This window comes from Pungitius pungitius, chromosome 2 (assembly GCF_949316345.1).
Source record: "Pungitius pungitius chromosome 2, fPunPun2.1, whole genome shotgun sequence".
Taxonomy (NCBI): Eukaryota; Metazoa; Chordata; class Actinopteri; order Perciformes; family Gasterosteidae; genus Pungitius; species Pungitius pungitius.
Window position 1 is genome coordinate 26,342,672 of NC_084901.1, and position 21,968 is coordinate 26,364,639.

A 21,968-nucleotide genomic window follows, 5' to 3' on the forward strand; every position below is an offset into this window, starting at 1 on the left:
AGTGTGGAGTGAATGGACAGCAACATAGCATTAAAGCAATAGGGAAAGGCTGTCCCCTTTAATGCTAATGTAAACCCTGGTTGGATAAGGATTAAAAATTGGATATGAAGATTAAATCTGATGGATAGCTACAGTGTTAAAACTGATAAAATAATTGCTGTCTGTGGTTCTATATTATTTTGAAAAATAATATTTCGCTACAACGTATCGAAAAAAATAACTGAACTAGTTCATTTTAAAATTTGTGAACTAAACTTTGAACTAGTTCATGTAGAAAGTGAACTTTCCCCACACTGGTCCTCGCTACGACTAGTTGTAGAGAAACCTATTGTATTTCAAGAAATTATTATTATTATTCTCACAAACCACGGGCCTTTTTGAGGCTTTTATCATATTCAAAAAGTTGTTAAATTTGGCATGGATATACGGACTGTTAAAAAATGTGATAATTTTTGGGTCTCACGTTTGGGTTTAAAGAAATGTCTCTATAGCGCCCTCTAGAAATATAAAAAAACCACACTAGGCCAGTTTCCGCCCCCGATGTCCAACTTAAAAGTTGGCACACAGGTCCTCATCAACATGCTCTACAAAAAAGTCAATCATTGTATGCAAATGCACCTAACTAGATTTTCCGCCATTTTGGATTTAGTGAAAAGCACATTTTTGGCAATTTCTCCTAAACGCTGAGTTTGATTGTCACGAAACCTCTGGTGGATCATTATTGGGTCAATGTGCCCTTGGTATATCAGAATGGTGCGGATAACTCATTGTTTTGATGAGATATGGGCTAATTGTGTGTGGCTTATTCTGGCAGATTTTTAACTTCCAAACGACTTGGCCTGCCCTAACCAAAATGATAGCTTGTGTGAACATTGAAGCTCTAAACACACACTAATATTTCCATAAATGTTGAAGAATAGGGGGCGCTGTAATTAATGGTTGAAAATCTGCCTTTTTGGCCTTTTTTCATGATTTCTTACAGTTGTAAAAGACTCCTCCCAGGGATTAAACCCGATTCCCAGTGTGATCCTGAGACCTTAGGCTCTAAAAAATTGCATTTTGCCGGAAGAACTATGTGTGTAGGGAGCATTTTCAAAAAACCACCATTCGCCACGAACGTTGACGTTGTTATAACTCGACCATACTTTATCTAATCTGCTCCATATTTCTCATATAGCATGAACTTCTCACCCTTTAAACATCCATATGATAATTTCTGACCTGTCTTATAGTTTTAAGAAGATATTACGGTTAATGAACTTTGCAAGGGGTGTGGCTTAATTTGGCAAGATTTATAACTTCCAAATGGCTTGGCCTGCCCTCACCAAAATTGCAGGATGTGAAAACATTAAATCCCTGAACACACGCAATTTTTTTTTAGAATTTTTAAAGATTAGGGGGTGCTGCATTTAATCATAAAAGATGTGCATTTTTGGCATATTTTCATAATTTCTTACAGTTGTAAAAGACCGAACTCCTCCCAGGGATTAAACCTGATTCTTTTCAAATCCAAGCAATGTGCTCTTGAGACCTTGGCCTCTAAAAGTTGCATTTTGCCGGAAGAAATATTAAAATATGTGCGTAGGGCGCAGATTTAAAAAAACACCTTAAAAGATTTTGAAGGATGTATGGTATTTTGAGAGGCTTTTATTTTGGGATGGAACATCAGAATGTCCTGGTTATCCTTAACCTTGGGGATGTCTACAATCAACCTGAAGTGGAATGGTCATAAACGTATTGATTGTTTCCTTTTTAAACCTAATCTGAAAATGACAAAATGTAGTCTGGTAATAGATTTTGAAGGAAATTGGCTCATGTATGTTATTTCGAGAGGCTTTTATTTTGTGTATGGCATTCTGAGAGACTTTTTAATGGTACATCAGAAGCTCCTCGTTATATGTTGACATAAAAGGCCTAAGACCATGATAATATCAAAGATAAAGTTTGCAAAGCGGCATTCCTGGCGTTGCTCCACGCGGTTAACGACCACTGATTTGCGAACGCTTCGTCCGACAGCCGCAGGGTTCCTCGGCCGCATTTGTACCCGTATGGCCAGTGCCTCAACGTGCAAGGAGTAGCTAGGACCCGTCCAACCCTGCTGGCAGCTTTAATTGGCTTTGCTTTTGGTGTGAACGCAGCATAAGTTGTTTATCAGTTCTTGGTTTCTTCGGTCTGACTTAATGATGTTGATCACACTGAACGTCCGCTCACAGATATAAAGTGCACCAAAGCAACACCAGCACCTTCTCTGCCATCCTCTTAAAATTCGGAAACTTGGCTTTCCTCTATGAAGCATATGACTCATTTAGTTTATGGAGAGATTAACTTCTCTTTTAGGACAGAGTCAAAATGAAGATTAATCAGTCCCAAATGCCACTGCTGCTGGCTGTTTCATAGTTATGTGACAGGGCACATGACACCACCTGAAGTGACTTTTCATTCTTTCTTTTTCTTTACAGCAAAATGACGGAAGAATTCTCTGTGCAGGTCAACTTGGTCTATTCCTTCATTAGTCGAGGGACCTCTTTCAGGGTCGCTAAAAAGAGTGAATGATTTGTTTGAAGTTTATCTTACAATAAAGTAATCTTGCCTCTGAAGGCTCTCATATTTTACTTTTTGTGCACAAATTGATCTTTGTCTTGTAGGTTCAGTTCATGTGTGTCACTGCAAAATCACAAAGCCAAACTGCGACAGTACAACTCACAGGCACCCCTAATCCTAATGTGACTAACACAAGTCTGTTACGTGCAATAAGATGGTATCGGTGGTAAAACTTGACCTTACCCGCCTCCTCACTCTCACAATATCACTCTGGTTCTGGCAGCCGCCCTCAGCTGCAACCAGTCAGGCCATTTGAGCTGGCGGGCACGGTATGCCATCCTCAGATTGGCTTGGACTCTTCTAGGCGGGTTTTTCATCGTCCATCCAATCTGCGGCATCGGATGTTACAGCCTGCTTGGCATATACCTTCCATTTCCCGACATAAGGTTGCTGTCGGCAGCTGTAACACATCCATTATTTTTAATCCACTCGGATGTTGGATATATTGATAAGATACAACGCCATCCAGCATGCAGGATGAATGAGGGTACATGGGGCATATGTGAGAGGGGATAAAAAGAGGAGAAAAAAACGGATGGGAAAATATGAGGTGGAGAGTCAGATGGAGAGAGTGGTTCTAAAATGGATGCATCAAGTTGTTCCAAGCCATGGAGAATAGAGAGAAAAGGTCACCATCATCGCTTTAAATTATACTTCGCCTGGTGGTTTGCGCTCACGTTGTGTGACCGCAGAGTTCAGTTCAGTGGGCAGAAAGTTCAAATTCAGGTTGGAGAGTGTTCAATCTCACCCTCTCTGCCTCATTCTCGGTTTCACTTCCTCTTTTTTTCTGTCGGGAAATACAGTTGTTCTTTGATGTGATTATAGTGAAAGAATACATTGATATTTCTCACATGTAACTGAAAATAATTCATAAAATGTTCAACACTTGCATACAAATGCTGCAAAGGCTATATGCTGTAGTTTCTGTTGATGTTATGTCATACTATTACACTCACAAAGTCAATATCAGGGTCTAACAAATGCACCCAGGAGGCTGCATATAAATGTTGTTTACATTAACTACTTAACAAAAAGTTATTTAACCTGTTTGAAATCTAAAACTTTACAGAGTTTTGTTTGAATTAACATAACCAAAGATTCAAAAGTACGGTTGTGTGTCAACGACAGATACTTAACTTTAATACATACGTTGATTTAAGTAAAGCTTACATTCAATAAAATATATTTTTCTAAACCCAACCATGTGCTTGACTAGAATTCACAATGTTAGCTGCGTGTTTAAAACTTCAACCATGCATTTGAATTTAAAGCTTATATAACTAGCAGAGGTGGAAAGAGTAAAACAATTTTGTACTTAAGTAACATTTTACTCAAGTACAAGTAAAGTAAAAAGTCTAAAAAGTAATCATTAAAGTAGTATCATTAAAAATGTCCTCAGAGTAAAAGTTGCTAGTGTAGTTAAAGAAAGACAATGGAAAATAAATCCCAATAGTTGTTTTTAATTGAAGGAAGACCTTTACAAATTAAAGTGTAATAGCAAAAATAATAAAATTAAAAAAAAATATGATTTTAGTGCAGATCATCCAATAAAACATTTTACATTACTACAACCACTAAATATGGCATGAACTGTGGATTCAGTAAAGTAGTACACAAAAAAACTACTCAATTACAGTAACGTGAGTAAATGTAATTCGTTACTTTCCACCTCTGATAACTAGCTTATATTTTCCTGCAGAAAATGCATTGGAATGCTAAATGCTCACAATGAATTTAAAAAGAACTCCTGAAAATAGATAAGTGGCAGAAGCTGAAGTGAATTAAATAAAAATTCAAAATGACAAGAGTTGAGAGGAATTTAAAAAAATGTAGTAGCTATGTAGTATTGGTTTAAGTTGTAATTGTGGTACTGGTAGTACTAGTACTAGAAGAAGTGGGAGTTTTAGTTTCAATACCAGTAGAAGAACTACAAGTAGTAGTGTTAGTACTAGTATTATCCGTTGTAGTGCTAATACCATAGTATTATTGTAGTACCATTATTAGTTGTTGAATTATTAGTAGCAGTGTAAATACTAGTAGTACTTTTTATAGTAACAAGAGTTGTACAGTTGCAGTGTCACTACTACTGATAGAAACAGTATTAGTAGAAGTAATGAGTCATTTTTGTATTAAAACCAGTTGAAATACTACTACTAGTAGTGTTAGTAATGGTAGAAGAAGTATCAGTTGTAGTAGTACTACAAGTAATACTAGTAGTTGTAGCAGTATTTAAAAGAGCAACACGTTTTTCAGCTTCATTCTGATCTAAATGGTTAAAGTACAGATAATCATTGAGGCCTTTATTTTGAAAGGTTGGAATTGGGTGAGTGCGAGGTGGGGTTGGGAGACAGAATGCTGTTCCTGGGGTTAGCTTCACTTCCTGCCTTGTCCTGTGATTGTCTGCAGTGTCGATGATTGTTTCCACCTGTGTCCATTCACCTACGTCCAATCACCTGCACCTCCCTATTTAAGCCCTATGTACCTGGTCTCCCTTGTCGCGTCATTGTTCCATGTTGGTGCACGTCAGTCCTTGATTTGACTTTATTAAAGTACCTTTCTTGCCTGAACTCTGCATCTGAGTCCTGCCTGCCTGCCTGCCTGCCTGCCCGCCCGCCTGCACCAGCCCGCATGACATTATGGAATTGAGGAGGGGTGGTGGATAAAAGGGATTTTGTGGGGGGGGGAAGATATTTTTGAGTCAGACAGAGCAGCGCGTGTCTGAGTAACCTAGGCAACGGAGCACCTGCGATCACTAACAAGTTTAAAGATAAGAGAACTATAATGGTTAGCTAAAAAATAAGGTGATTTGGGGAGACCCAAGACTCTGAACACGTCCATGTGGTTTATATGTCAGCCCTCACTCTAGGAAACGCAATACACACTAATGTATAACTCAGAAATGGACTGAAAAACTAATTAAACATAATCAGTGGTTATCAATAAGCAGATTTTTTATAAAATTGTTTTATAAATGTTTTCAACATTTTAAAGTTCAAATGGTCTCTTTAGCCAAGCAGAAAAAGTGTGAAGAACAAAAACTTGGAATGCTTCTAAACATTCCAACAATTACTCATCTAATGCACTTATTATTTTAATCTAAACCACAATTTTTTCCATTGCCTAACCAAGTATCAATAGATAACCTGTGTTTAAAAAGGGAAGTGTGTCATATGTGTGTATATATATATATATATATATATATATATATATATATATATATATATATATATATATATATATATATATATATATATATATATATATATATATATATATAATCTGTCTCTCCTTTATTCTTTACTAAGGACCATCAAGCCCAGGGATTTGCAGTTTATAGTAGACAACACTACTGCGAAGTGACGGATGGATGTTCCATATTATCCTTTTAATTATGCATATTGATTCCCCCGGTGGCCACTGCCCTGTTTACTTCCTGGTTGTAATGCATTTGTGTCTGCCGTTGCATTGATGAATGTATCCTAATTTTAATCTGCACACTGCAACATCCATCTAATTAATGCAGGACTCTTGTCTAAATCATTGGATTCGGACTGCCGTCTCCCTCCCTCTAACTGCCAAACACTGGCTCTCTCTCTGACAACTCCTTCCTTCATCGTTCCCTTCTGTCTCAGCTACTCCAAACCAATTGCAGATTCAGTATCTAGTAATTCTGCCTATAAGTAACAATATTAGTGCTGTCGGTAATTCAGTCATATTGTATTGACTCTCTTATCTCCCTCTTACTTTGAACCTCTTCTATTACGCTTATTCTTTTAATTTCCTCTTATTATTAAATGGCCAACGCTCACAAAAGCTCAGTTAATTGTGATATTCAAGATGTATTGCCTTGCAAGGCGGTAAGGTAAACTGAATGAACAAATATGAATGTGTGTGCATCTCAATAACAAGTCCTGCATGTTAAGGCAAAGCTTGGAGCTAATAGCTTTGCTGTCACGGTTTGGTTCTTCCGGTTTTATTTTGTAGTTCCATGTCTCTTGTGTCCCTGGGTAACTTCACACTTCCTGCCTTGTCCTGTGATTGCCTGATTGGACACAGGTGGGAACAATCAGCTGCACCTCCCTTGTGTATTTAAGCCCTGTGTGCCTGTTGTCCCCTGTCGCGTCATTGTCTAGGTTAAGTCTGCCCTTTTGGAATAGTTTAACAGCACCGTTGTCTGGAAACCTGGAAACTCTGCGTTTGAGTCCTCCCTGCCTGCCTTTGACCCGCACTCCACCGTTTGACATTTGTGTCACTTCTGTTCTTAAGTTGTCGTCAAAACAGTTTATAGTTTATAACGTTACATTCAGTGTAACTTTAAGCTAGGCCTTGTAAGTAACGCTGCTGCTCCAGGAATCTCCAGTTTTTTTATTTTCTCAGATGTCATCATTACGTTACTTGGACACTGTGGGGGTAAAAGCACAAGGGGCAGACCTGCTGTAATGGCACTGTAAGGAGAAGCTCTGATAGCTTAATATTAGGTCGAGAAAGCCTTAGTTTTACATTACTACAGTAAATCTTTAAAGTGCTGCTGCCTTCACTGGAGTGTAGACAGCCCTTTCTGAGAAAGAAATGAAGACCTTATCGTTGCTCTGCTCTGATCAAGGCAGCAGTACACCAGCAACCCCCAATATTCTGCAGGCTTTGAAGAGAGCGGGGAAAGAGAGATGACTTCAATTATGACAGGCAATGTTTGTCACTTTGCTCTTGCAACATAAGGGCACAGAATCTGTAGAGGATAAGGTAGAAGTACAGGCCTCAGAACCTCATACGCTTTTGTGCTTTCAGTGCCACGACCAACACACAGAAAGTGCCCCACACTTACAATTTCCGTCAGCCCGATTGTCGTATTTACGAAACCTGCAGTTTATTGGGTAACCAGCGGCTTTCTCCACCTGCAATGTTGCAAATTGCGAGCATTTTAACGTGCAAGAGAATGGACCGCCTTCTTTCTTTCTAACATTGCTCAGCCAAAGTCAAAACACATACTCAGTCAATGAAGTTGATGTGTTTTTTGGTCCTTTTGCTGGGGAAAAGTATGCATTGACTAGTGCGCTGTAGACTGCGGACTGCCCACTGCTGATCCGCACACTTACACTTGCCATCTGCCCGATTGTCTTGTGTGTTATTGCCACGTTTTCTAGCGTATCCTGATTTTGTTCCTGATCTGCCTGTTCCAATCCTGTTTGCCTAACTACTCAACTTTTTGCATGCGCCCTTTTCTGATTTGTTCGCCTGTTGGATAGATCTCCTGGTTTTGTCCCTGCCTGATCACGAGTAAAGAACTACTTTCATTTCTGTTTCCGGGTTGTGCTTTTGGGTTCAGTACCTGTAATCCTTACACTATGCTGCCGTCTGGCTCGGATTACTGCTGCAATTTCACCCTAGGCAAATGCGAGGAAACTTGCATTCTTTAGACCTGCTTTTAAGAGGCAAAGAATTCTCACTGCAAAACGGATGCACGCTTTTATGGGTGGTTTTGTGCATACCGCAGAATACATAATTAGGCACACTTTACAAATCGCCTCCTTTCTTTTTGTGGGAAACTCCCACTTTCACCTTGACCCTCCATGAATGCATATGCATGAGATAGAAAGTGCAACTAGAAAATGCATTTCCTGCTGAAAATGCGTTGGAATGCAAAAAGCTGAAATTAATTTCAAAAAGTTGCTTAAAGTACAGAAATGAAACAAGCTGAAATTATTCTAAACATTGCTGAAAGAATAGAAAAAGCTGAAATACATAAATGTGAAAAGCTGAAATGAACTTGAAAGAATTGCAAAAAAACTGAAATGGGAGAAGCTTCTATGAATTTGAAATCACAGACATAATAAAGGCTGAAATTAATTTCAAAAAGTTGCTTAAAGTGCAACATGCTGAAATTATTCTAAACATTGCTGAAATAGAAAAGGCTGAAATACATTTAAAAATTGCTGAAAATACAGAAATGAGAAAAGCTGAAACGAACTTGAAAGAATGGGAAAAAACAGAAATGGGGGAAGCTTCTATGAATTTGACAAAATACAGAACTAATAAAAGCTTAAATTACTTCTAAACATTGCTGAATCTTTCATTCAAACTTAATGAACTTGTACACCGCTTTGCTAGTCTTCTGACAACTCAAAGCGCTTTAATACTAGATGACATCTCTCACCCATTAATACACTGATGACACAACCTACCATACACAGTGGCACCTGCCCATGTGCACAGAATAAACAAGACAGGAGAAGATCCTGGCAACAAGTCAAAATAAAATATAAAAACATTTTGCATGGTTGGTGAGTACCTCAAAAGTTTGCAAATAGTGTAGAAATTACTGAAAGCTTCTTCTTCTTCTTCTTTGGGATTTTACGGCAGCCGGCATCCAATAAGTTGCATTGCTGCCATCTATGGGCCTATCCCACTATTACTTTACACTCTGTCATACACTCCAGCATCTCTTAAAAATTTAAAAAGACAGTTCTTTCCCCACTCGCTTACTCCTAGAATATTTTCCAGAGTTAGATCTTCCACGCCAATTTCTCTCAGTCCTGAGAATAGCTCCTGCCTTTGCCGATCATACTTCCTACACAACATCAACACATGCTCCACTGTCTCAGGTTCCATACATGAGCACAGGCCACTCTGATGCTTTCCAATAATATATAAAGTGCTGTTCAATCCTGTGTGACCAATTCTCATTCTAGCCATAATAACCTGCTCTTTACGACTGCTCCCCCCTCTGCTTTTATTGATATTAACCGTAGCATGTACCCTGAATAGATGCCTCCCTTTGGCTTCCTGCTCCCATACTTGCTGCCACTTTAGCATTGTTTCCTGCCACACTACACTTTTACCTTCTGCCTTAGATAGATTTAAATTTACCTCTATAGCCTCTTTTTGAGCAGCCCTTTTCGCCAATTTACTGAAAGCTTCGTGGCGGTCCCATCAAAAACGCCCCTGGATACTTCCGGATAAGTTAACCGTCATGTCTTGATGATGTCATAAAGATGCGCGGTTTTGTGAAATAAACATGGACGCATACAGCGCCAATGACTAATACAAGTACTACGTGTTTCACTTGGACAATTAAATGTTAGTGGACACACACAAATACTACAGCCCCCATCTCGATTACAATTGTTCACTCCTCAGTGCGCAGTTTCGCCCATCAGCGAACCCCCTCCTCCCCCCTAACCCCGGCTGGTCCACCGTAACTTTTGACGTGCTTATTAACTGACGGACCTTCTTGCGGTCCGATGAAGGTTATTAATAGTATATTAAGTTGACGCTCTGTTGCGTAAAATAAAGACCAAACAATCTCCTGTCATTCGCGTAAGAAAACAAACTCACGTATCTGCAGCTCAATCCCCGAAGGAACAACGTCACGCCACTCCCCGTAACTTTTGACGTGCTTATTAACCTACGGACCTTCTTGCGGTCCGCGAAAAGGTTATTAATAGTATCACTCGCGTAAGAAAATAAACTCACGTGCCTGCAGCTTAATGACAACACCGAATGAACAACGTCACACCCACGGTTTAAGTCTCCAGCGGGGAGTAGCCTTGTTAGCAGTATAGCTAGCTAGCACTCTAGTACTTATGGCTCTCACATGTCTCAAATATCTTACGGTCCAGCCTCCACATTACTTACGGTCTGCTCATCCCGGGTCTCCGTTCCAACTCACGACACGCACGTCCATACGTACCATTATCTAACCACGGTTAAACCTGCACGTCCCTGAGCTACGTCTTTATGGCCATAGATCAACAGCTGGTCGCTAATTAGCTCACGGCGAAGAGAGTGAAGAGATTTAGACAAAATCCACACCTCAAACAAATGCTTCCTGGAGCAAAACTATATGGGGTAGCCAAAAAATAATGACATTTTGAGAGACCCAAGACCCTACCAAACGCATGAGTGTAGTTTTTATGTCTCTATGTGTTTTAAAACTGCTCAAACAGCCGTTTACAAAAAGTGTACCGGCTGTGTTTTTTTTTTTTAAATGTCGCCAGATTTGTATGGAAGCTTATGGGGCTCGGGGCAGACTTTGTCTCACAATCAGGCTCCTCACGCAAAAAGTAAATAACTCTGAGATTCCAAACTTATACGAGTCCAACCAGCACAAGCACGGCTAATGTTTTCTTTTTAAATGAAGGCCGAAAAGTGAATATTGTGGCCGTAAAGATAAAAGTGCCTCTTTTTTTTTTACTGAATCCTGACACGGCGCTCACTCTAAATCGCGGGACAATCCGGAAAACTCCACTCTAAATTCGAAAGAAACCCCAAAACTACTGAAACATAATTAGTGATTATGAAAAAACTATAATAGATATCAACAAGCTGTTTTTTTAATGAAATTGTTAAGACTTGTGTCAACATTTTAAAGTTTAAATGGTGTCTCTAGCCGAAAGATTGGAAAAGCTGAAAAAGTTGAAAGTTGAACAAGTTTTGAGAGGATTTGAAAATTTAATCCATTGGAAACCATGTTAAAAAGTTTGATGTTTTTAATTTATATTAATTCAATTAAAAGAGCTAAAAAGCTGAAAAGTCATAGCACCCCTCTCCTGAAGGAGCTGAACATTTTAATATTTGAATGGTCTTAATAGCTGAAAATGTGAAGGAGTTGAAAGGTGCGGCGGAAGAAATAGAATAATAAAAATAAAAAATAAAACTAGAAAATGCATTTCCTGCTGAAAATGCGTTGGAATGCAAAAAGCTGAAATTAATTTCAAAAAGTTGGTTAAAGTACAGAAACGAAACAAGCTGAAATTATTCTAAACATTGCTGAAAGAATAGAAAAAGCTGAAATACATAAATGTGAAAAGCTGAAATGAACTTGAAAGAATTGGAAAAAACAGAAATGGGGGAAGCTTCTATGAATTTGAAATCACAGACATAATAAAGGCTGAAATTAATTTCAAAAAGTTGCTTAAAGTGCAACATGCTGAAATTATTCTAAACATTGCTGAAATAGAAAAGGCTGAAATACATTTAAAAATTGCTGAAAATACAGAAATGAGAAAAGTTGAAACGAACTTGAAAGAATTGGAAAAAACAGAAATGGGGGAAGCTTCTATGAATTTGACAAAATACAGAACTAATAAAAGCTTAAATTACTTCTAAACATTGCTGAATCTTTCATTCAAACTTAATGAACTTGTACACCGCTTTGCTAGTCTTCTGACAACTCAAAGCGCTTTAATACTAGATGACATCTCTCACCCATTAATACACTGATGACACAACCTACCATACACAGTGGCACCTGCCCATGTGCACAGAATAAACAAGACAGGAGAAGATCCTGGCAACAAGTCAAAATAAAATATAAAAACATTTTGCATGGTTGGTGAGTGCCTCAAAAGTTTGCAAATAGTGTAGAAATTACTGAAAGCTTCGTGGTGGTCCCATCAAAAACGCCCCTGGATACTTCCGGATAAGTTAACCGTCATGTCTTGATGATGTCATAAAGATGCGCGGTTTTGTGAAATAAACATGGACGCATACAGCGCCAATGACTAATACAAGTACTACGTGTTTCACTTGGACAATTAAATGTTAGTGGACACACACAAATACTACAGCCCCCATCTCGATTACAATTGTTCACTCCTCAGTGCGCAGTTTCGCCCACCAGCGAACCCCCTCCTCCCCCCTAACCCCGGCTGGTCCACCGTAACTTTTGACGTGCTTATTAACTGACGGACCTTCTTGCGGTCCGATGAAGGTTATTAATAGTATATTAAGTTGACGCTCTGTTGCGTAAAATATAGACCAAACGTTCTCCTGTCATTCGCGTAAGAAAACAAACTCACGTATCTGCAGCTCAATCCCCGAAGGAACAACGTCACGCCACTCCCCGTAACTTTTGACGTGCTTATTAACCTACGGACCTTCTTGCGGTCCGCGAAAAGGTTATTAATAGTATCACTCGCGTAAGAAAATAAACTCACGTGCCTGCAGCTTAATGACAACACCGAATGAACAACGTCACACCCACGGTTTAAGTCTCCAGCGGGGAGTAGCCTTGTTAGCAGTATAGCTAGCTAGCACTCTAGTACTTATGGCTCTCACATGTCTCAAATATCTTACGGTCCAGCCTCCACATTACTTACGGTCTGCTCATCCCGGGTCTCCGTCCCAACTCACGACACGCACGTCCATACGTACCGTTATCTAACCACGGTTAAACCTGCACGTCCATACGTACCGTTAACTAACCACGGTTAAACCTGCACGTCCCTGAGCTACGTCTTTATGGCCATAGATCAACAGCTGGTCGCTAATTAGCTCACGGCGAAGAGAGTGAAGAGATTTAGACAAAATCCACACCTCAAACAAATGCTTCCTGGAGCAAAACTATATGGGGTAGCCAAAAAATAATGACATTTTGAGAGACCCAAGACCCTATCAAACGCATGAGTGTAGTTTTTATGTCTCTATGTGTTTTAAAACTGCTCAAACAGCCGTTTACAAAAAGTGTACCGGCTGTGTTTTTTTTTTTTAAATGTCGGCAGATTTGTATGGAAGCTTATGGGGCTCGGGGCAGACTTTGTCTCACAATCGGGCTCCTCACGCAAAAAGTAAATGACTCTGAGATTTCAAACTTATACGAGTCCAACCAGCACAAGCACGGCTAATGTTTTCTTTTTAAATGAAGGCTGAAAAGTGAATATTGTGGCCGTAAAGATAAAAGTGCCTCTTTTTTTTTTACTGAATCCTGACAAGGCGCTCACTCTAAATCGCGGGACCATCCGGAAAACTCCACTCTAAATTCGAAAGAAACCCCAAAACTACTGAAACATAATTAGTGATTATGAAAAAACTATAATAGATATCAACAAGCTGTTTTTTTAATGAAATTGTTAAGACTTGTGGCAACATTTTAAAGTTTAAATGGTGTCTCTAGCCGAAAGATTGGAAAAGCTGAAAAAGTTGAAAGTTGAACAAGTTTTGAGAGGATTTGAAAATTTAATCCATTGGAAACCATGTTAAAAAGTTTGATGTTTTTAATTTATATTAATTCAATTAAAAGAGCTAAAAAGCTGAAAAGTCATAGCACCCCTCTCCTGAAGGAGCTGAACATTTTAATATTTGAATGGTCTTAATAGCTGAAAGTGTGAAGGAGTTGAAAGGTGCGGCGGAAGAAATAGAATAATAAAAATAAAAAAAAAAATAAGGCGGAATAAAGAAAAGAAGAACAATACTTGGAATGCTTGAAGCATTCCAACTAAAAAGGCGGAATAAAGAAAAGAAGAACAATACTTGGAATGCTTGAAGCATTCCAACTAATAAAGATTAGAAGAACAATACTTGGAATGCTTGAAGCATTCCAACTAATAAAGATTAGAAGAACAATACTTGGAATGCTTGAAGCATTCCAACTAATTAGCTTTTTCAGTTTCCGCGACAGGCAGTCTGCGCTTTCACCTCAGGCATCTTTTTACGTACCTCGCCATGCTTTTACTCGCATGTCGCAAAACAAATACGTCTGAAGTGGGTGAAAAGCGTTAGTACATCAGGCCCTGAGTGTCACTTGGGTCAGTCATTTTTGTTGGGTAATTCATTTGGACAGGAGAGCAGTGAAAAGCTGGACAGGACCTGAAAGTAATGGGTGACACTATAAGTGAGTGAAGATGATGGCAGTAATGGAACTACAGCCAGTCTGTTCCCTTCAGTATAGATTTATTTATTCATATTCCCAGTGACAGTTTTAAGGAGGTAATTTTTACCCCCTAGCAGATTGGATTTTGAATAGCTTTCCTTACGCTGTCACCACATAATTATTCTTCAGTCTGTGTTGTGCAGATAATAGAAAGCAGATCAGAGACTAGCAGAAACATAGAGACATACAGACTGACAGATATAAAGAGGGAGAGACCCTCAGAGCGGGCGACTGTTGGAGGTTCAAGATCTGTCTTTGAAAGAGGGGCCAGGCCAGAAACATATGGATGAAGTGTTTTTGTGAGCTAATATAAATTAAATGTAAAAAATCATTAAATGAATGGATTTGGCTTTTAACAAGTAGTAAAGCATTTATGTGCGCGGATATTTGTAAATCTCCGCCGACTTCATGAGAACACTTTGTTGTCTTTGTCTGTTTACTCGCAATACTTTATGTCATGGTCCTTAAGTTGTTTCCACTGTGAAATTGCTTGTCGCAACAAAAGAGACCCTTTTACGTCCTACAATCGGTGCAATACATTTTTTGGACTGGATCAAGAATCAGCCATTCTCAACTGGACCCTCACTTTTTATTGAACTTTCTCTTTCTTAATTTTTTTTCTCTTGTGTCTGTTCTCCACCTGCTCTGTGCTGTTCTATCAAAAGCTTCCAGCTGTCACGTGTGCTTGCTTAGTAACAAACGTACGGTGGAATAGTAAAATAGTCGTCGCGGTCCGGATCTCTGGATGATGTCAGCGGCTCGCCGTACGGGAGTAGTAGGTTGCCCGTGTCTGTTAGGTGCACACAAATTTAAAAAATATACTGTGAGGAAAATAAGTATTTGAACACCCTGCTATTTTGCCAGTTCTTCTACTAGGAAATCATGCAGGGGTCTGAAATTGTCATTGTAGGTGCATGTCCACTGTGAGAGACATAATCTAAAAAAAAAATCCATAAATCACAATGTATGATTTTTTTAACTATTGTATGATACAGCTGCAAATAAGTATTCGAACACCTGTCTATCAGCTAGAATTCTGACCCTCAAAGACCTGTTAGTCTGACTTTAAAACTTCCACCTCCATTCCATTTATTATCCTAAATGATGTGTAATGTTTGAGGTCGTTAGCTGCATAAAGACACCTGTCCACCCCATGCAATCAGTTAGAATCCAACTACTAACATGGCCAAGACCAAAGAGCTGTCCAAAGACACTAGAGACAAAATTGTATACCCCCACAAGGCTGGAAAGGGCTACGGGGAAATTGCCAGCTTGGTGACAAAGGGTCTACTGTTGGAGCAATCATTAGAAAATGGAAGAAGCTAAACATGACTGTCAATCACCCTCGGACTGGGGCTCCATGCAAGATCTTACCTCGTGGGGTCTCAATGATCCTAAGAAAGGTAAAAAATCACCCCAGAACTACACGGGAGGAGCTGGTCAATGACCTGAAAAGAGCTGGGACCACCGTTTCCAAGGTTACTGTTGGTAATACAGATCCCTAAGACGTCATGGTTTGAATGCATGGCACGGAAGGTTCCCCTGCTTAAACCAGCACATGTCAAGGCCTGTCTTAAGTTTGCCAATGACCATTTGGATGATTCAGAGGAGTCATGGGAGAAAGTCATGTGGTCAGATGAGACCAAAATAGAACTTTTTGGTCATAATTTCACTAAGCAGGGTTTGGAGGAAGAAGAATGATGAGTACCATCCCAAGAACACCATCCCTACGGTGAAGCATGGGGGAGGTAGCATAAGGGCAACTGCACTGTATCAAGGAAAGGATGACCGGGGCCATGTATTGTGAGATTTTGGGGAACAACCTTCTTCGCTCAGATCATTGAAGATGGGATGAGGCTGGGTCTTCCAACATGACAACATGACATAGGAGGCGATGGTGGCGCATGGAGTAGAGCAGTGCGCTGGGGGCCGCAAGGTTGGTGGTTCGAATCCCGGCTGCCCCATGTGCCATGTCGAAATGTCCCGGAGCAAGACACCTAACCCCTAATTGCTCCCCAGGCAAAAATGTAATGCATGGGTTATAATGCAATGTAAGTCGCTTTGGATAAACGCGTCAGCTAAATAACATGTAATGTAATGTAACAACGACTCGAAGCACACAGCCAGGATAACCAAGGAGTGGCTCTGTAAGAAGCATATCAAGGTTCTGGCGTTGCCTGGCCAGTATCGAGACTAAAACCCAATAGAGAATCTTTGGAGGGAGCTCAAACTCGGTGTTTCTCAGCGACAGCTGACTTATCTAGATAAGATCTGTGTGGAGGAGTGGGCCAAAATCCCTCCTGCAGTGTGTGCAAACCTGGTGAAAAACTACAGGAAAAGCCTACTGTTCCAAATATTAACATTGTTTCAGGTCTCAGGTGTTCAAATACTTATTTGCAGTTGTATCATACAAATAAATAGTTAAATCATACATTGTGATTTCTGGATTGTTTTTTAGATTACCGTATTTTCGCGACTATAAGGCGCAAAATTCTTTTTCTCTCTCAAAAAAACGACGGAGCGCCATATATATGGATCAATTGGTTGATCCATACTGGTTAACGAGGATCCATTGGAGGGAAAGTCTGGTGCCAGCAGCCACGGTAATTTCATCTCCAATAGCGTATATTAAAGCTGCTGTAGTTAAAAAGCTCGTAGTTGGATCTTGGGATCGAGCTGACGGTCCGCCGCGAGGCGCCACCGTCTGCCTCTCGGCGCAAGATGGACGAAAGCATTTGCCAAGAATGTTTTCATTAATCAAGAAGGAAAGTTGGAGGTTCAGAGATATTGTTAATATCCACATTAACGTTTGAACAACGTTACCATGGGAGTGAAGAGTTTTCAGAACACTTAATAAAGTTTGATTTAGCACAGCCCAATCTGTGCATGCATAACGCAACCCCAGTCAAACGTTTTACTGCAGTATCTTCTATTCTATACGCTTTATAATCCGGTGCGCCCTATATAGGAAAATAGTTCTAAAATAGGCGATTCATTGAAGGTGCGCCTTATAGTCGCGAAAATACAGTATTTCTTAATTACTTAATTAAGAGTAGAATATAAAAAATTAGATATCTTGCACAAACAGATAGCATTACTATATAAAGTGCCAAGTCAATTCGGCAGGACGGGAATAAACTGTCTGTGTGAGGTCTTGGTACGAAGGGACTTCAGCCTCCTGCAAGATGGAAGGGACAAATTTTTTGTCAGTTCTTTTACACACAGTTTAGCTATAAGAAAATGATTTGTGTATATTTCTAGATATTGACTTATGTAGATACATACAGTATACAGTAATACAGTTACTACATAACTGCTCTGTGTGCAATGATAGTAATTATAGTAATAATTGTATGTGTTCACACACACTCAATGGAAATTAAAGCTGCGAGCAGCGATGAACGGGCCTTCGCCTCCCCTTGCATGTCGGGGGGGCAGCGGTCAGCCAGACTCGCGGGTCAAAAAGAGACTAAAGAGACAAGATAAATCACTCTCGGGGCTGGTATTCAAACCTGAGTCTGTGGTTTCATAAACGGAATCCACCAACACTAGGCTGTTGCCGAGCTGCAAAAGACCTGCAAAATGTAAATGAAATGTAGCAGAGACAGTTGGTGGTGTCACGGTTTGGTCTCTCTTCCTGTTTTAGTTTGAAGTTTCATGTTCCTTGTGGTCCTGGGTTAACTTCACTTCCTGCCTTGTCTTGTGATTGCTTGATTGTTTCCACCTGTGTCCAATCACCTGCACCTCCCTTGTGTATTTAAGCCCTGTGTGCCAGTTGTCATTGTCTAGTGTTTGTCCTCGTTGGTGCACGTTCCGTTTGAGTTCTGTTCCGAATAAAGAGCACAGTTGGGAGAATCCTGCATCTGAGTCCTGCCTTCCGCCTGCACCAGCAACTGATCCTGACAGAATGACGCGACCACAGAAGGACTCAGCAGGTTTCGATTTTGACAGCCCGTTTTGGGGAACTCGCCTGGCTCGTGGGGGTCCACGCAGCGTGCAGCGGGCTGCCCGGCGCAACACCGGCACCGGCTAGCCACCGGATTCCTGGAGCGATTTGAGGAGCCCATTTTTTCAATGGAAGACCAACATCGTTGTCGGCCCCAGGAGCTACCAGGAGGAGTGCTTCAAGCTCCGGGATCTCCTCAATCCAAGGAGAGGGAGCCCGGGGGGGAGGAGACGACGAACCCCCCCAGTCCCGGCTCCCGACTCGGCCCCCAGACGCCCGTCCCGGCCCCCAGAGTCTTGTCTCCGCCGCCACCGGCCCCAGCCCCAAGACCCACACCACCGGCTCAAAGACTCACTGTTTGTCCTCGTTGGTGCACGTTCCGTTTGAGTTCTGTTCCGAATAAAGAGCACAGTTGGGAGTATCCTGCATCTGAGTCCTGCCTTCCGCTTGCATCAGCAACTGATCCTGACAGGTGGAGATCGCAGAGTAATTGTTACGGGTCTCAGGCACGATGACCACAATAACAAAAAGATGTATTCCTGTAAAATAAAGGTAGAGTCTGAAGCACAGTAACACTTGTCTCGTTCTCCAGTTTGTGTCTGTATAATTGATTCAAGACATATACAATTTACGTCCTGTATATCTTATAGATGCAGTCTCAATCAAGGTTAATTCCCAGAAATATCCACCTGTAATTACCTTAGCTGTTGTTACTGCCTAATATACACTCACCCGCCACTTTATTAGGTACCCCATGCTAGTAACGGGTTGGACCCCCTTTTGCCTTCAGAACTGCCTCAATTCTTCGTGGCATAGATTCAACAAGGTGCTGGAAGCATTCCTCAGGGAGTTTGGTCCATATTGACATGATGGCATCACACAGTTGCCGCAGATTTGTCGGCTGCACATCCATGATGCGAATCTCCCGTTCCACCACATCCCAAAGATGCTCTATTGGATTGAGATCTGGTGATTGTGGAGGCCATTTGAGTACAGCGAACTCATTGTCATGTTCAAGAAACCAGTCTGAGATGATTCCAGCTTTATGACATGGCGCTTTATCCTGCTGAAAGTAGCCATCAGAAGTTGGGTACATTGTGGTCATAAAGGGATGGACATGGTCAGCAACAATACTCAGGTAGGCTGTGGCGTTGCAACGATGCTCAATTGGTACCAAGGGGCCCAAAGAGTGCCAAGAAAATATTCCCCACACCATGACACCACCACCACCAGCCTGAACCGTTGATACAAGGCAGGATGGATCCATGCTTTCATGTTGTAGACGCCAAATTCTGACCCTACCATCCGAATGTCGCAGCAGAAATCGAGACTCATCAGACCAGGAAACGTTTTTCCAATCTTCTATTGTCCAATTTCGATGAGCTTGTACAAATTGTAGCCTCAGTTTCCTGTTCTTAGCTGAAAGGAGTGGCACCCGGTGTGGTCTTCTGCTGCTGTAGCCCATCTGCCTCAAAGTTCGACGTACTGTGCGTTCAGAGATGCTCTTATGCCCACCTTGGTTGTAACGGGTGGTTATTTGAGTCACTGTTGCCCTTCTATCAGCTCGAACCAGTCTGGCCATTCTCCTCTGACCTCTGGCCTCAACAAGGCATATCCGCCCACAGAACTGCCGCTCACTGGATGTTTTTTCTTTTTCGGACCATTCTCTGTAAACCCTAGAGATGGTTGTGCGTGAAAATCCCAGTAGATTAGCAGTTTCTGAAATACTCAGACCAGCCCTTCTGGCACCAACAATCATGCCACGTTCAAAGTCACTCAAATCACCTTTCTTCCCCATACTGATGCTCGGTTTGAACTGCAGGAGATTGTCTTGACAATGTCTACATGCCTAAATGCACTGAGTTGCCGCCATGTGATTGGCTGCTTAGAAATTAAGTGTTAACGAGCAGTTGGACAGGTGTACCTAATAAAGTGGCCGGTGAGTGTAGTTCCAATTGACCAACTACTTAAGGGATATTTCCACACCATATTGAATATCATAAACGTATACAACTATTATTCACATATGGACATTGCACTTGAATGTATGTATGTTAACTCAGCATGTACCAAAATATGTAAAAAATGACAAATTAAATCACTGCCCCTGCATACTGAACAAATATTACATCCTGGATTAATTAAACACATTTTAAGTCACATGAGGAGTCTCATTAAATGGGGCGATGTACAAAACCTAAATAGAGGTAAAAAAAAAAAAAGTATTGCCATGCCAGAAATCAAACACTCATCTCCTGCACCAGGGGCCAACGCTCTGGAGATGAGCTATATGCTCTAATACAATTTCACCATTGAAACGTCACTCAAATATGATTGGTGCCTCTCTTGCAAAAATACAGGGAATATTAATACTGAAATGAGAGCTAAAGAAGAAAATAAACGCAGTAGGTCACATAAGTTCTGTTGGATGTTCAAGTTACCCTGAAGGATGAGCGGAGAGCTGTCATCAGGAAGTTGTAACTCTTCCATTCATTGTAGAAGTAAACAACTTCTTCTCTGGAAGGATCATTTTCTGCTGTGGTCCAGTCGACTTGGGTCTTTGCCATGATATCCCACGGTGACGCCAACCTGTGCCGTGTGCTGGAAGAAAAAAAGAAGGCCAAATTATTACATCCATCGACAGTTACACGATATGTAATGGAATGCTGTTGTAAGAACACGGGAAGAAGTCTTTTACAATTATGCAGACAGAACAAAATATACATAAAGAAATGCGATTCCCACCTCGTTGGAGTTGAAAGCCACGTGTTCCATGTGGCATTCCCATTGATGTCCTCAGATTGGTGGCATGACTATGCACGGGGCATCTGAAAGTATTTGAGCACCAACGTGTATTATCAGAATACGATTAGGGCTGTCAACAGATTATAGACAATTAACTAGTTAATCACACATGTTGAAAACATTTATCTTGATTAAAATATTTTTTTCTCTTATATTAACTGTTTACAGTTTAGTAATGTGTTGTTTCCCCTCTTTAAAGAGCTTGACGTGTATTTCATTGGTATTTGGGGCATATTAATCATATCATTTAATGTTAGGCTCATTGTGAAGGAACTAAATATATGTAACATATTGAAAAGCATTGAAGACGCACGGTGCGTGCAGATTGTAGACAATTAACTAGTTGTAGTTAGCTGCTGTCATCACAGTGTGTAAATCGGCCCAACTTATTTAGGGCACACGGAAACGTAAACAAAGTGGCATGGAGAGGTGTCTTTTGTCCCTGTAAAGCTACCGTAGTTAGACGTATGCTAGTTTTTGGTGTTGTTCAAGTATAGCTTAGGTTGCTCTGGGCTGTGCTAAATAAAAACCACCTTGAATGTGGAACATGACTCACGTCTGGCCTCATATCATGACAGGCACATTAATGTTGACAATTAATTCCGTAGCCAAACTAGCTGTTAGCATGTTTACAGTGTCCCCGCTAGGTAAGTGGGTAAGACTGGAGAACGCACAAGGGAAAAGTAATCACTCACCGTCCAAAGCGTTTCCACTTGATTGAGGCAATGTATAGGTGTGTAGTTAGCAGTGTAAAATATAAAATCCGGACGGTCCATACGACCTGTGGCTAACAGACGCAACCACTGGCGAACTCTCGTGATAACATAAACTCACGCGAGACTACGTGTATTTAAATCCATAGATGTAATTATATTGAACTGTCCGTGTTATTTGTCTAGGTTAGATACGTCAAACTCGCGATTACCGTCTGCCAGTGAAGTGCCTACCGCCAGCGCCCCTCGTCAGCTG

At 40.7% G+C, this 21,968-nt stretch overlaps 1 long non-coding RNA gene across 1 annotated transcript; it reads right to left on the reverse strand.

The window, feature by feature from the left end:
- Positions 1 to 18,563: 18,563 nt before the first annotated feature.
- LOC134124406 (uncharacterized) lies at positions 18,564 to 21,728 on the reverse strand. Its single transcript, XR_009955854.1, has 4 exons — positions 21,695 to 21,728; positions 20,940 to 21,022; positions 20,636 to 20,795; positions 18,564 to 18,733 (listed from the first exon to the last, which is right to left on the reverse strand). It is a non-coding gene; the product is annotated as an uncharacterized LOC134124406 (long non-coding RNA).
- Positions 21,729 to 21,968: the final 240 nt, after the last annotated feature.